The following is a 15,726-nucleotide window of genomic DNA, read 5'->3' as shown; positions in this document are numbered from 1 at the left end:
CTCAGAAGGAGGAGTCATCATATGATATTGCAGAAGATGAAGTTCTCCGATGTCGAGGCAGATTATGTGTTCCTGACGCGGCAGGTTTACACCACCAAATATTTAAAGAAGCTCATTGTTCCCGTTATTCTGTCCACCCCGGAGCAATGAAAATGTACCATGATCTTAAGTCTATATATTGGTGGAATGGGATGAAGAAAGATATAGCGGAATTCGTAGCTCAATGTCCCAACTGTCAACAAGTAGAAATCGAGCACCAAAAGTCGGGCGAATTGCTACAAGCCATAGAAATTCCAACTTGGATGTGGGAAGTAATTAACATGGACTTCATTACAGGCTTACCCCGTTCTCGACGTAAGTATGATTCTATATGGGTGATTTTGGATAGACTCACGAAGTCAGCTAATTTCTTACCAGTCAGAACGACATATGTGGCGGAAGATTATACAAAGCTTTATGTTAAAGAGATAGTGCGACTCCATGGTGTCCCAGAATCTATTATCTCTGATAGAGGGACTCAGTTTATAGCTAATTTTTAGAAGTCTTTCCAAGAGGGTTTGGAACTCAAGTGAGCCTTAGCACGGCATTTCACCCGCAGACTGATGGACAAGCTGAACGTACGATTCAGACTCTTGAAGATATGTTACGGGTATGTATGATAGATTTTGGAGGTAATTGGGATGATCAATTTCCCCTTATTGAATTTGCTTATAACAACAGTTATCATTCTATCATCCAAATGGCACTGTATTAGGCTTTGTATGAGCGAAAGTGTAGATCCCTAATTGGGTGGTTCGAGGAAGGAGAGACTAAATTGATAGGGCCAAACTTTGTCCAGCAAGCCATAGAGAAAATCAAGCTCATACAAGATCAGTTATTAGCAGCTCAAAGTCGTCAGAAGTCCTATGCGGATAATCGTCGAAGGGACTTAGAGTTCCAAGTGAAAGATTGGGTATTCTTAAAAGTGTCACCAATGAAGGGTGTAATGATATTTGGCAAAAGGGGAAACTTATTCCCCGATACATTGGGCCTTGTGAGATTGTGCGCAAAGTAGACAAAATGGCCTATGAGTTAGATCTACCTTCTGATTTAGAGTCAGTTCACCCAGTTTTCAATGTCTCGATGCTTCGTAAATGTGTTGGAGATCCTACTGGGATCGTGCCAGTAAATGATGTTCAAGTGACAGAAAAGTTGACCTATGGAGAGGTACCCATTGCCATATTAGATTGGCAAGTACGGAGGCTTAGAAACAAAGAAGTGGCCTTAGTTAAGGTTTTATGGAGAAACAATAAACCAGAAGAAATGACATGGGAAGCGGAAGAAATTATGAGATCCAAGAACCCACACTTATTTCATCCCCAAGAAGAAATCCAAGATGAGACATCAAGATCATAAGGTATGTACGCTTTCTTTTTATGCATTTGGGTCGTGTGTGGCCAAATTCTATTGCTATTATGTTATGGCCCTGTGAGTCATTGTTATTATGGGCTGTTGTGACAGGATGGTAGTGCCATATGACAGGAGAAACTCCAGCAAAATATTTATAGAATCCCCGAGAATTTAACATTCGAGGACGAATGTTATTAAGGGAGGGGGCAGGGAGAATGTTACACCTCGGAAAATTTTCCATTGATGCACAGCAAATAGACTAAAGAAGAGCACGAGTATACGGTATTTCAATAAGTAAGGAATGAAATTTGATGACCCTAATCAAGATTTCAAAGACGTTCGGGATAGGGGAAGAAAGTTTTCCAAGAGAAGGCAAGGCATACGATAAGTATGGAAAAGGAATTACGAGTAACAAGTTAACGAGGATTTAATAATGCTTTGGAGAAGAGTTGTAACGCCCCTTACATTGTTAATGAGGTGATAAACAAATGCTAAGAAGGTTCCATAAGGATTGGAGATCAAACGAGTCGACAAGAACGAACTTCGAATAACTGGGCATTATACGGCCAAACATACTGGCCGTATAAAACATACGGACCGTATGTTTCACCGTATAATCAGCCCAGAATAGCACCCCTCTCTGGAACAAATCTATGGCAGACATACGGTCATTATAATTTATACGGACCGTATGTTGGTCCGTAGAAACTGGTCGGGACAGATTTGGTGTATTAATAAGGGACCAAGTTTCATTTTATTTCATTTTCCCTTTCACACCACATCTCTCTAAAACATCTCTCTACACTTCTCCCACAATAATTAAAGAGATATTAGTAATCAACAACATCAAACTAAATGCATCAAGTGTAAGAAACCCATTATAGTTCATCCAAGGCAAGGAATCCAAGTAAAGGTGAAACTAGGGTTTTGCTCAAGTGAGGTTTTTTCACCCAAGGTTCATCCCTGCACCATCTAAGGTTAGATTTATGGTATTTCCATGTTTTTTAAGGTATTTGAAAGTTGAAATACTTGGATTGTAGAAGGATATAGAAAAATGGGTCGTGAATGTGGAAATAGTGCCATTTTGAGTAATAACTTGAATTGAGTCATGATTCTTGATGTGTTTTGATATGGATATGTTATAAATGATGTTAAGAACATGGGATAGACATTGTATATGAATGAATGTAATTTTGTGTTATGACCATGCATATGGATAATTGGAAGTGAATTGAGAGATATGGATAATGTGGATGAATAAAGGCTATTGTTATGATATTGTGAATGTATTATTGACGTTTGGGAGTTGATATATGATATGGAGGAAGTTGTATAAACAAAGGAGATGTTGTCCAATTTTCTCTAGCGTTAGTCGTGTATGCTAGCTATCGATTTTCTAATGATAGTATAACTCTAATGAAGGTAGAAACGTGAGCATTGAAAGAAAACGTGCAAGTGTAGAATAGTTGAACGGGAAGGTATGTAAGGGTAACCCTTCTTTCATAAGGCACGGTTCTTTGGCCAAATATCTATTCTTCTATGAGCCTATGATGCTTTCCAAATGATTTCTATCTTCTAAAAGCTACAAAGCTTATAATTCTTGATATGTATTATGATTGTACTAAATTCCTCATATGACGAATAATCCTATAAGGACAGTTGTAATGAATGACGATAATGATGACGACGATAATGATGATAACGATAATGATGACGATGATAATAGCGATAATGCTAAAGATGCCTATGAGCTTATATGTATGTGTGCCTATGTATGACTATTATGAAACCCCGAGCTTATATGGCCGGGTAGAATATATAGATGTATATATATATATATATATATATATATATATATATATATATATATATATATATATATGACGATGTGCGCGCACCACTGCAGTTTGGTACGGATAAACCTGAAGCCTTGGTAGGGGCAGGTATGTGTAACATTGAGCCTTGGTTGGCCAGGTATGTATGATAACCGAGCCTAACCATGGTCGGGTACGTGAAACACCGAACCCTCGTGGTCGGGCATGCTATGTAATTGTTATGTATATGATATGGATATGTATATGATATGGACATGTATATGATATAGATATGTATATGATATAGATATGAGTATGAATACGAACATGATACGAATACGAATAAGAATATGTATATGAATACGACTATGGATACGAAACGTAAATGAGTACGGATATGAATACGGATACGGATATGGATATATGTACACAATCACACATTAGAAATGGAAAGTCCCTATGAAAGGGAAGTAAGTGCTTATGATGATGATATTACTATCTTCCATATTATGCTATCTCTTATGTGGCTTATTATGCTTCTATAATGATATTGATCATGCTTTACATACTCAGTACATTCTTCGTACTGACGTCCTTTTGTTTTTGGAGGCTGCGTCATGCCCGCAGGTGGCTAGGGAGACAGGCTTGATCCATAGCTATATTTCTCAAGGACTGCATAGCAGAGCTCCATTTCATTAGGAGCTATAGCTTTTGGTATTGATTCTTTTGTGTACATATTTATGGGCATAGCGGAGTCCTGTCCCGCATATATTATATGACATACTCTCCTTAGAGGCTCGTAGACATGTGTATATTGTTAGATGTGTTTGGCCTTATCGGCCTATATTTTGGATATCATTTTGTTAGCCTCGTTGACTTTTGTACATTGATATGGGCATAGTTTCTAATGATGATATGAATGTATGATTTAATATGAGGCTCACCTAGACGTAAATGTAAAGGTATGTTAGAGGTGCCCGGGTGGGCTAGCACCGGGTGCCCGTCACGGCCCTCCGATTGGGTCGTGGCATAAGTTTTATCAAAGCAGTTCTGTCCTATGGTGTGTCTACGAGCCGTGTCCAGTAGAGTCTTGGTTCTGGGTGTGTTGCGCGCCACACATATAAACAAGAGGCTACGGGCTTTTTAGGAATGATTGACCTTCTTTCTTCATAAGATCGTGCGATAGAGCTACGACATAAGAACTTCTTTTTCCCTAGCGGTGTGTTATGTATTTAAGAGATGCCTGTAAAGAGAAACGCTACAGCAGCCCAAAAGGGCAAGACAGTGGTAGAAAAGCGGGCTGAAAGAGCACCGCCAACAGTTGTAGAGGAAAGTGATTCCCAAAATGTGGCTCAATCTCAGTTCTCCCCGTTAGTGCCTATTTCTGAGGAGCGTGAGGGAGCCTCACGCCTAGCTCCAACACCTCCGGCTCCTCCACCGGATGCTTCAGGCCAAGATGTAAAAGAGGCCATTCATTTGCTTACTCAATTGGTTGCTGCCCAGACTCAGCGCCAAAGTACAGGGCAAGGTGATAGGGATGTTAGTGCAAGGGCCCGTGACTTCATTAGCTTGAACCCTCCGGAATTCTTTAGGTCAATGCCGGATGAGGACCCTCAGAATTTTATTGATTGAATGTTGAGGACGCTTCGCTTGATACATGCTTCGGACACCGAATCGGTGGAATTAGCGTCCTATAGATTGAGGGATGTTGCGGTTCATTGGTACACAGTTTGGATGGCTTCACGGGGAGCCAATGCGCTTCCCCCGGTATGGCAAGAATTTGTTGATGCTTTCCTCTGACATTATTTGCCTCCAGAAGTTCAGCGAGCCAGAGCCGATAAATTCTTGAATTTGAGGCAAGGTTGCATGAGTGCTTTAGAGTATAGTCTCCGCTTCAATTCTTTGGCTAGGTATGCTTCGGCCATGGTAGCGGATATGGGTGACCGAGTGCACCGATTTGTGAAAGGCCTAGGGCCACATTTGATGGATAGGTGCTTGACTGCGTCCCTTCAGGACAATATGGATATTGCATGCATTCAAGCCCATGCTAAAAATTTAGAAGAAAGCCTACAACAACAAAGAAGTGAGCGTGAGCATGATTGGGGACATAGAAAGTGGGCTAGATCTTCGAGTTCGATGAGTGAGTATAGAGGCGGGCACAGAAAATAGTTTTCTAGGCATTCAGGAGATTCTATGACTAATGCGCCTCCACGGTTTTCAGGCCAGTGATTCGATAGATCTACTCGTTCCGGGCCGAGTCAGAGTTTTTTGGGATCTCAGTTCAGAGGTGATTTGGGTCAGGCGAGGCCACCCGTACCACGATGTTCCCAGTGTGGGAAGTTACATTGAGGTCAGTACCGATCGGGTTAAGAGGTTTTCTATTCATGTGGTCGGCCCGGCCATATTATGTGTGATTGCCCCTCAGTTGGTGGTAGAGGAAGGACCCAGCCTTCAGGGTCGGTAGCCGGATCTTCATCATCTGTACGCCCTATGGGGCCAGGTTCACATGCGCCAGTCGTCCATGGTAGAGGCAAAGGGAGATTCCCCAGTTCTAGCGGTCCTCAGCACCGTATTTATGCTTTTTCTGGACGTCATGATCTTTGAGTCTTCTCCTGATGTGGTCACAGGTATATTATCAGTATTTTCTCATGATGTATATGCTTTGATAGATCCGGGCTCCACATTGTCATATGTTACTCCGTATGTTGCGGGTCGGTTTAGAGTCGAACCGGAGTCGATCAAACCTTTTGAGGTGTCTACACCCGTTGGTGAATCGGTAATAGCTAGTCGAGTATATAGAAAGTGTATAGTTGTGGTTTCTGACCGTCGTACTATGATTGACTTGCATGAGTTAACTATGGTATACTTTGATGTTGTTATGGGCATGGATTGGTTGGCTTCTTGCTTTGCCAATGTTGATTGTACAATGAAAATGGTTCATTTCCAATTTCCGGGAGAACCAGTTTTAGAATGGAAAGGGAATACTGCGTCCCCAAAAGGTAGGTTTATTTCCTATCTAAAGGCAAGGAAAATGATCACGAAAAGATGCATTTATCATCTAGTTCGGGTTCAAGATGTAGAAGCTGAACCGCCGACTCTTCAGTCAGTTCCCACTGTGAATGAATTTTCAGATGTGTTCCCAAAAGAGCTTCCAGGCCTTCCCTCCGAGCGGGAGATTGATTTTGCGATTGATGTGCTGCCAGACAATAAGCCTATATCTATTCCTCCTTATAGAATGGCTCCCACAGAATTGAAAGAGTTGAAGGAGCAATTGAAAGACTTGCTTGAGAAAGGCTTTATTAAGCCTAATTCATCCCCATGGGGAGCACCCGTATTGTTTGTCCGAAAGAAAGATGGCTCCTTGAGAATGTGCATTGACTATCGGCAATTGAATAAGGTGACGATTAAGAACAAATAACCTCTTCCGAGGATTGATGACTTATTTGATCAATTACAAGGCGCCAAATGGTTTTCAAAGATAGATTTGAGGTTCGGGTATCATCAAGTGAAAGTTAAGGAGAAAGATATCCCTAAGACAGCCTTCAAGACAAGATATGGCCATTTTCAATTTCGGGTGATGTCGTTGGGACGAACTAATGCACCAGCAGTATTTATGGATTTGATGAACAATGTGTTCAGGCCCTTCCTATATCTATTTGTGATTGTATTCAACGAGGACATCTAGGTGTATTCCGGATCTGAGGCAGAACACACGGATCATTTGCGCACTGTCCTTAGAGTTCTTCAAACTTGGGAGTTGTTTGCAAAATTTTCTAAATGTGAGTTTTGGTTGAACTCAGTGACATTTTTAGGGCACATTGTTGCAGCCGATGGTATTCGGGTAGATAGCCAAAAGATTGAGGCCATGAAGACTTGGCCAAGGCCCACAACTCCTACGGAGGTTCGTAGCTTTCTGTGCTTAGCAGGTTATTACAGGAGATTTGTTGAAGGTTTTTCTTCCATTTCTGTACCACTCACAAAGCTGACCCAGAAATCAACAAAGTTTCAATGGACAGATGCTTGGGAATGAAGTTTTCAAGAGTTAAAAGATAGATTGACTTCTGCCCCGTCCTGACACTTCCAGAGGGATTGGAAGGTTATGTTATTTATTGCGGTGCTTCAGGCATTGGCCTAGGCTGTGTGTTGATGTAACATGGTAAGGTGATTGCGTATGCCTCAAGGCAATTACAAAAACATGATAAAAATTACCCAACCCATGATGTAGATTTGGCTGCGGTGATTCGTGAATTAAAGATGTGGAGACATTACTTATATGGTGTCCATGTGGATATTTATACAGACCATAAGAGCCTTCGGTATATCTTCAAGCAGAAAGCGTTGAATTTGCAGCAACGACGATGGTTGGAATTACTAAAAGATTATGATGTTGATATCCTATATCACCCGGGAAAGACAAATGTTGTGGCTGATGCTGTTAGCGGTAGATCTATGGGAAGTTTGTATGATGTACGACCAGAGAAGAGAGAAATGGCTCGTGAGCTCCAGCAATTAGCTTGCCTAGGAGTTTGAGTAGTGGACTCAGGTAGCAGGGGAACTACCATTTAGAATTCAGCAGTCTCGTCACTAGTAGCGGAAGTGAAAAAGCGACATTAGGACGATTCCATGCTAATGCATTGCAGAGATACGCTCCCTCAGAAGGAGGAGGAGTCATTTGATATTGCAGAAGACGGAGTTCTCCGATGCCGAGGCAAATTATGTGTTCCTGATGCGGCAGGTTTACGCCACCAAATATTAAGAGAAGCTCATTGTTCCCCTTATTCTGTCCACCCCGGAGCAACGAAAATGTACCATGATCTTAGGTCTATATATTGGTGGAATGGGATGAAGAAAGATGTTATATCCCGCATTTTTGTACAATCGGATAATTCAAGGTAATTACGGGAAGATGAAAAACAAGGTCTTACTTTTATTTTGCTAAGCATATGAGTTGCTTATAAAGAATTTAGAAGCGAAAATATTAAGAAAGGTCATGGCATTAAAGGAAATTCGCGGTATGACTCGTGGAAATATGGAGGAAGACGAAGGGCAAATTTGGAAATTGGAAAAAAATTGCTTTCATGAATTACAAGAACTAGCCCAAAATATAATTGGGCTTGAAATGTTCCAGAAAATAAAGAGGCCCAACCGGCCATAGTTATGGCCCAAGCCCATGTTGACTTAAAATTCATGGAATTAAAAAGAAGACCAAGTCTTCTACATGCCTACATAATATTCAAGAAGTTTCAAGAAACTCAAGAACAAAAAGAAAAAGGAGAACCACCTAGGGGCCATTTCGGCCATAGTAAAAATTCCATAAGAAACCTTGAAAAATTCCTCTAAAAAATGTATTCTACTAATTAAAGGGTCCTTAACAAGGTGGAGTTGTTGTTGAAGCAAGAAAAATTCATAATCATACAAGTTGCCAAGTTGTAGTCAAGTGAGAAGTTGAAGAAGAAAGGTGAGTTTTAATCTTGTTTTATGTGTTATGAATGGTTTATATGTGTTGTAGTATGCTAAAATGGATGAAATTCATGAAGGAAAGGAATATGGTATGTGGCCGTGCACATGTATGCATGTGTAGGAAGCATGTTTCAATTATTTTATTTAGTGTTTGGTTGTTATTGTTGTGAATGCTATGTGGAAAATGGAAGTTGAATGAGTTTGGAGAGATTGTAGTTGTGAATGCATGTTGAAGCCGTGTAGAGTGTGGTGTGTATATAGCCGTATAGGTGTGATGTATGGTGAAAGGATAGCGAGCAAGTTTTATTTAGTATGTTGGTCGTTGTGTTGTGGAGCTCATATTACAAATAAAAGCCTAATGAGCTTAGAGAAATATTAGTAGTGGAAAGCTTGTTTTGGAAGATTATGTAAACTGAATGTTATGTTCTTGCATGTATGAAATATAATGATACTAGAATAGTGTTGTTGGAATATGTTATAAGATTGTTATTGTGTTCATTGGAGTCGGAAGGTTTTGAAGAAAGTAGTAAATTGATATCATGTATCTTGAATTGAATATGTGAATCGCTAGTGTGGTTGTGGAGTTTATATTGATAGTTTGGCCGGGTTCGAATTCCCGGATTGTGATTGATTAAAAATTTGGCTAGGTTGAATGTTGAGGATGGTATATTTACAGAGGAAGTGCTGCCGAAATTTCGGTAGCCAAGTGTTACCTTAAGATTCCAACTCTAAGTACCCTAATGAAAGTTTGGGTAAATGTGACCAAATTGCAGATTTTGGCGGATTTCCAGCTTGTATTCGGAATAGCAAAAGGAGCGGAAAGAGGTATGTGAGGCTTCACCCTTCCTTCTATGGCATGTCTTAGACGTAATAAGTTGGGTACGAGCCTCGGGGACGACTCTATTCCCCGGAATCCGCATCCAAAGTTTCCCCTTTTTCCTTTAGTAGAATTGAACTAGAAAGTGCGCGAAATGTTGGAGAGACCTCCTAAACCCCTAGAACTTGTATAAATGGGACCCGACTACCCTAAAACCCTCACAAGTAACGCCATGACATGTAACATATGCAAATCGTATACGCTACCCCATTCGGGCCGCGGTGGGCCCGTTGCTCTCGGATTTTCCTTATAGTTCTGTTTGACTTACTTGAGGTTGAATCCAAAGGGGACCTTTGATCCCGATTTCGTACTAAATGATAAGTACTATAACTACTCTAACAAGAATACTTCTATGATGCCATGATTCCATTCTATGTTTACTGTTGATACTATTCTCCGTTGGTAGTTTCGCCTTAAAATACTTGTTCCTTCAAGGAGAGACAAAGCGACCACGATTGTTCCATAATGTAATCGGAGGCCACCGACCTTACGTCACTCTGATGGCTACATGATTTTTCTTTGGGCTCTCTTGCGTGCTTATATGACATATGTACATAATATATGTAAATGTATATAAGACACGTATATGTATATGATAAAAGATCCAGAGCGCTATAGACGCTGATATATGCACATGATACACGTATATGTATAGAGTAAAAGAACCAGAGCGTTAGACGCTGATGTATGTACATGACACACGTATATGTATATGATGAGAGAGCCAGAGCGCTATAGACACTGATATATGTACATGATATATGCATATGTATACGGGGAAGATGGAGATGAGGGCAGAGCGTTATATACGCATATCCACCTGATCAGTTGGCATTACAGGACATGATATCGTCCCAGACACGGGATGCCCAGACGCGGGATGTGTATATTTATGGTTAAATGGATCGGCTGCCGACGCCTCGGCAACATGACATGTTCTACTTTTATAGATATATATGAACAAGAAAATATTTTCAAAGGGAAGCTAAGCATGCATGGCATCTGCCCAAGGGCACTTATATGTACAGGTTATGTTTCTACCTCAGGACATGTGTTATAACTCTTTTATGTCATTATCCCTGTTTTATATTTTCCGTATATTACTATTCATGCCTTACATACTCGGTACACTATTCGTACTGACGTCCCTTCTTGTGGATGCTGCGTTTCATGCAGCGCAGGTCAGCAGACAGGCGGGTTTGGTCCTTAGGAGCTCTACTAGCAGCACTTGACAGCGCTTCAGTTGTTCCGGAGCCTCACTTCCTTGGTACTATTTTGTGTATATATATATTCGGGCACGGCAGTACTCGGCCCTTTCTATGTATATGTGTACTATGTCTAGAGGCTCGTAGGCAGATATGTACAGGTAGATGTCTTGTATTTTGAATTGTTCGCGTCTCTGTATAATGTGACAGCAACGCTTACTAGTCTATGTTTATGATGAGGCGGCTAATGTTAAAGGTCAGCAATGAAAAAAAATGTATAGCACAGTTCCTACGGCCCGCTGAGAAGTAAAGGTAAAAACAAATGATGGATAAGGGGTGCTCGGTACAAGTATCGGGTACTCGTCACGGCCCCTAGTCAGGTCGTGACAGAAGTGGTATCAGAGCAGTTCGGTCCTAGGGGTTTGTCTACGAGCCGTGTCCAGTAGAGTCTTGTTTATGGGTGTGTAGCGCGCCACACTTATAAACAGGAGGCTGCAAGGCATTTAGGAAATATGACCTTCTTTGTCTTCTAGATCGTGCGATAGAGCTATGTTACCAGGCTTCCTTGTTCTTTTCTTAATTCTATGTTACGATTTCAGTAATGCCGAAGAAGAGGAAGACTACGGCGGCCCAGAAGGGCAAGTTGGCGACTGGAAGCAGAGTTGAACAGGAGCCAGAAGAGGACGAGTCCTATACTGAAGCTCCCCCTCAGACTCCTCCTGCTTCCCCTGCACCAGCAGAGCAGGAAAGAGTTCCAGCTCCAGCCCCCGCACCTCCAGTTCCACCGCCAGCAGCTCCGGGCCAGCAGATGACAGAGGCTATCCAGTTATTGAGTCAGCTAGTTGCCCCACATGTTCAGCGGCAAGATGTAGACCCGGGAGACAGGGCGGTGAGTGCAAGGGCTCGTGACTTTATTACCCTGAAGCCTCCGGAGTTTTATGGATCAAAAACAGAGGAGGATCCACAGAGCTTTATAGACGAGATGCTGAGGACTCTGAGGATCATCCATGCTTCAGATACGGAGTCCGTAGAGTTGGCTTCATACAGGCTGCGGGATGTGGCAGTTTTGTGGTATAGTAGCTGGATATCCTCGAGGGGAGCGAATGCACCTCCCCCGGTTTGGCAGGAGCTTACTGAGGCATTTCTACGGCATTTCCTACCGCCAGAGGTTCGACGAGCTCGAGCCGATATGTTCTTGAACCTTAGACAGGGAAATATGAGTGTTCGAGAATACAGCCTTCGTTTCAACTCACTAGCCAGGTATGCCCCAGCCCTGATAGCTGATAGGGGAGATCACGTGCACCGATTCGTGAGTAGGCTAGGGCCACATTTAGTTAAGGAGTGCCTGATGGCTTCACTCCAGGATGGGATGACTATTACCCGCATCCAGGCCCACACCCAAAATCTGGAAGAGCAGTACCAGTCACGGAGAGAAGAGAGTCATCCAGATAGGGGTTCTAGGAAAAGGGGCAGGTTTTCCAGGACTAGAAGCGAGTATAGAGGGGGACAGGCACAAGAGCAGTCTAGGTATTCAGACCAATCAGTTGCCAGTGCACCACCTCGATTTGCGGATAGGAGATTTGACTGCTCTGCCTATTCGGGACCAGATCAGAGTACTAGAGCTTGAGGATCCCAGTATAGAGCTGATTCTAGCGGGATGATGCCACCCCCGCCACGGTGTGCTCGATGTGGCAGGCCACACTCTGGAGAGTGTCGCGCAGGTACAGGTGCATGTTATACTTGTGGGCGGGTTGGCCATTTGATGCGTGATTGCCCACCGAGGTATGAGGGAGACCAAGCCCAGCCCGCCGGGTCCGCGGTTGGTTCATCGTCGACCGTACGCCATCCTGGATAGACTTCCCAAGCTCCAGTGGGCCGCGGCCGAGGCAGAGGAGGGACACCCAGTTCAGCCGGTCCTCCGCACCGCCTATATACATTGACAGGATGACAGGACCCTGAGCCTTCCGCAGACGCGGCCATAGGTACTTTTTCGGCATCTTCTATGATATGTGTGTTAATTGATTCGGATTCTATCTTATCCTGCCCTGCCCTTTGTATTGCTGAACATATTAAGAATTCGGAAATTTGGACGAAAAGTGGCCATATGCACAGGTAAAAAGACGAATACTAGAGATTGCGGAGGTTAGAACTGTAAATAAAAGAAAAGACGTGTTACGCGGGCGTTTCAAAAACTTCTAAGACCCCAACTCGTTCCATATTATGTGATATAAGTAGTGCGAGGGAGTGGAGGCGAAAATACTAACGCTAAGACGCTGAAATGCATTAAAGTTTCAAGGTTAAGCGTGCTAGGGTGAGAGTAATTTCACGATGGGTGACCCCCTGGGAAATATGCTGAAAATGTCATAAACGGGGGAACAAGAGACGAATGCGAAACTAGGTAGCCTAAAGTAAACTAGAGTATATGAAGTGGTTAGAAACCCTATAAAAGTCATGAAAAGGGAACTTATTAACGTAGGGCCAACGTTCGGAGCTTACTCAATGGACTTACGACATAAAAGCAACCTAAGCGACATGTGAGATGTCTACGAAGTAGACCTCCCCGAAGTATTATGATACACTATGAGGCCAGGTTAACATTCGAGGACGAATGTTCTAAAGGGGGGGAGGATGTTATATCCCGCATTTTTGTACAATCGGATAATTCAAGGTAATTGCGGGGAGATGAAAAACAAGGTCTTACTTTTATTTTGCTAAGCATATGAGTTGCTTATAAAGAATTTAGAAGCGGAAATATTAAGAAAGGTCAAGGGCATAAAAGGAAATTCGCGGTATGACTCGTGGAAATATGGAGGAAGACGAAGGGCAAATTTGGAAATTGGAAAAAAATTGCTTTCATGAATTACAAGAACTAGCCCAAAATATAATTGGGCTTGAAATTTTCAAGAAAATAAAGAGGCCCAACCGGCCATAGTTATGGCCCAAGCCCATGTTGACTTAAAATTAATGGAATTAAAAAGAAGACCAAGTCTTCTACATGCCTACATAATATTCAAGAAGTTTCAAGAAACTCAAGAACAAAAAGAAGAAGGAGAACCATCTAGGGGCCATTTCGGCCATAGTAAAAATTCCATAAGAAACCTTGAAAAATTCCTCCAAAACTTGTATTCTACTAATTAAAGGGTCCTTAACAAGGTGGAGTTGTTGTTGAAGCAAGAAAAATTCATAATCATACAAGTTGCCAAGTTGTAGTCAAGTGAGAAGTTGAAGAAGAAAGGTGAGTTTTAATCTTGTTTTATGTGTTATGAATGGTTTATATGTGTTGTAGTATGCTAAAATGGATGAAATTCATGAAGGAAAGAAATATGGTATGTGGCCGTGCACGTGTATGCATGTGTAGGAAGCATGTTTCAATTATTTTATTTAGTGTTTGGTTGTTATTGTTGTGAATGCTATGTGGAAAATGGAAGTTGAATGAGTTTGGAGAGATTGTAGTTGTGAATGCATGTTGAAGCCGTGTAGAGTGTGGTGTGTATATAGCCGTATATGTGTGATGTATGGTGAATGGATAGCGAGCAAGTTTTATTTAGTATGTTGGTCGTTGTGTTGTGGAGCTCATATTACAAATAAAAGCCTAATGAGCTTAGAGAAATATTAGTAGTGGAAAGCTTGTTTTGGAAGATTATGTAAACTGAATGTTATGTTCTTGCATGTATGAAATATAATGATACTAGAATAGTGTTGTTGGAATATGTTATAAGATTGTTATTGTGTTCATTGGAGTCGGAAGGTTTTGAAGAAAGTAGTAAATTGATATCATGTATCTTGAATTGAATATGTGAATCGCTAGTGTGGTTGTGGAATTTATATTGATAGTTTGGCCGGGTTCGAATTCCCGGATTGTGATTGATTAAAAATTTGGCTAGGTTGAATGTTGAGGATGGTATATTTACAGAGGAAGTGCTGCCGAAATTTCGGTAGCCAAGTGTTACCTTAAGATTCCAACTCTAAGTACCCTAATGAAAGTTTGGGTAAATGTGACCAAATTGCAGATTTTGGCGGATTTCCAGCTTGTATTCGGAATAGCAAAAGGAGCGGAAAGAGCTATGTGAGGCTTCACCCTTCCTTCTATGGCATGTCTTAGACGTAATAAGTTGGGTACGAGCCTCGGGGATGACTCTATTCCCCGGAATCCGCATCCAAAGTTTCCCCTTTTTCCTTTAGTAGAATTGAACTAGAAAGTGCGCGAAATGTTGGAGAGACCTCCTAAACCCCTAGAACTTGTATAAATGGGACCCAACTACCCTAAAACCCTCACAAGTAACGCCATGACATGTAACATATGCAAATCGTATACGCTACCCCATTCGGGCTGAGGTGGGCCCGTTGCTCTCGGATTTTCCTTATAGTTCTGTTTGACTTACTTGAGGTTGAATCCAAAGGGGACATTTGATCCCGATTTCGTACTAAATGATAAGTACTATAACTACTCTAACAAGAATACATCTATGATTCCATGATTCCATTCTATGTTTACTGTTGATACTATTCTCCGTTGGTAGTTTTGCCTTAAAATACTTGTTCCTTCAAGGAGAGACAAAGCGACCACGATTGTTCCATAATGTAATCGGAGGCCACCGACCTTAAGTCACTCCGATGGCTACATGATTTTTCTTTGGGCTCTCTTGCGTGCTTATATGACATATGTACATAAGATATGTAAATGTATATAAGACACGTATATGTATATGATAAAAGATCCAGAGCGCTATAGACGCTGATATGTGCACATGATACACGTATATGTATAGAGTAAAAGAACCAGAGCGCTATAGACGCTGATGTATGTACATGACACACGTATATGTATATGATGAGAGAGCCAGAGCGCTATAGACGCTGATATATGTACATGATATATGCATATGTATACGGGGAAGATGGAGATGAGGGCAGAGCGTTATATACGCATATCCACCTGATCAGTTGGCATTACAGGACATGATATCGTCCCGGACGCGGG

Source organism: Lycium barbarum, chromosome 5 (assembly GCF_019175385.1).
Source record: "Lycium barbarum isolate Lr01 chromosome 5, ASM1917538v2, whole genome shotgun sequence".
Classification (NCBI taxonomy): domain Eukaryota; kingdom Viridiplantae; phylum Streptophyta; class Magnoliopsida; order Solanales; family Solanaceae; genus Lycium; species Lycium barbarum.
Note: the sequence above shows the minus strand (reverse complement) of the source record.